Source organism: Volvox carteri, assembly GCF_000143455.1.
Source record: "Volvox carteri f. nagariensis unplaced genomic scaffold VOLCAscaffold_21, whole genome shotgun sequence".
NCBI classification, from domain to species: Eukaryota; Viridiplantae; Chlorophyta; class Chlorophyceae; order Chlamydomonadales; family Volvocaceae; genus Volvox; species Volvox carteri.
In genome coordinates, this window is record NW_003307564.1 from 1,126,194 (window position 1) to 1,127,030 (window position 837).

General features: G+C 54.5%; 1 protein-coding gene across 1 annotated transcript in view; it reads right to left on the bottom strand.

Annotated features, from left to right (window-relative positions):
- VOLCADRAFT_117746 (uncharacterized protein) overlaps positions 1-837 on the bottom strand; it is a gene marked incomplete at both ends in the record, with an annotated part of 6,155 nt that overhangs the window by 2,448 nt on the left and 2,870 nt on the right. The gene's annotated exons all lie outside the window — the stretch shown is intronic.

Sequence of the window (837 nt, forward strand, 5' to 3'; positions counted from 1 at the left end):
ACAACCCGATTACGTCTGCTCGGTCGAAGCACATCGACGTGCAGCATCACATAGTGCGTGAGAGGGTGAATAGCGGTGAGGTGCAGTTGGAATACTGCCCTACGGAGTGGATGGTTGCGGATGTACTAACAAAGGCTCTGGGCGAGGTGAAGTTCAAACGTTGCCGAGATGCTATGGGCCTAGTGTGAAGTGTGCAGATTAACTTGGTACTCGTTGGGATACGGCCCGAGGGGGCGTGTTGAGGAAACGGTCCTCTCCCAACTCGTGTGGTTGTCGACCAGGGGATTTGACCCCGGGTCTGCGCCTGACTAATGGGGAAGACTTACCCCAGAACCTTATGGGGCTACCGATGCATATCCGGTAGCTAAGTGATAGACATTAGGGCACCGTCTGGACGGCGCAGTGAGATCGCGGAATGTACGTGCAGTTAGATCGCGGAATGTACGAGTTTTCCGCTAGCGCCGGTATTTAGGGCGGTGACTGCGCCTATTAGTTTATCTCACAACGATCGGTATTCCTACCAGGAATCTCCTCAAGTCCTGCCGAACGCTAACAATACTCTTTACATTACTTGTAACAGTTTATCGTGCTAAATATCTTCGCCACCGGCAATCCTTCCGGAATAACAATTAGCGTTAGCTGTCACCGTCGCCAATTCTTCAATAGGATCGGGCGTTTAGTCCTCGGATCGCCGTGTCGTTGGCCACCACGACGAGGTCCAGGCCCCCCTTGTAGTCAGGGGTGGGGCCGTCAGTTCCAGTCCCGCTGGTAAGCTTGCACGCTTCACCGCGGCTCAGCCGCGCGAGCTGGAAGACATGCGGTGTGTTGTGTAGCTGC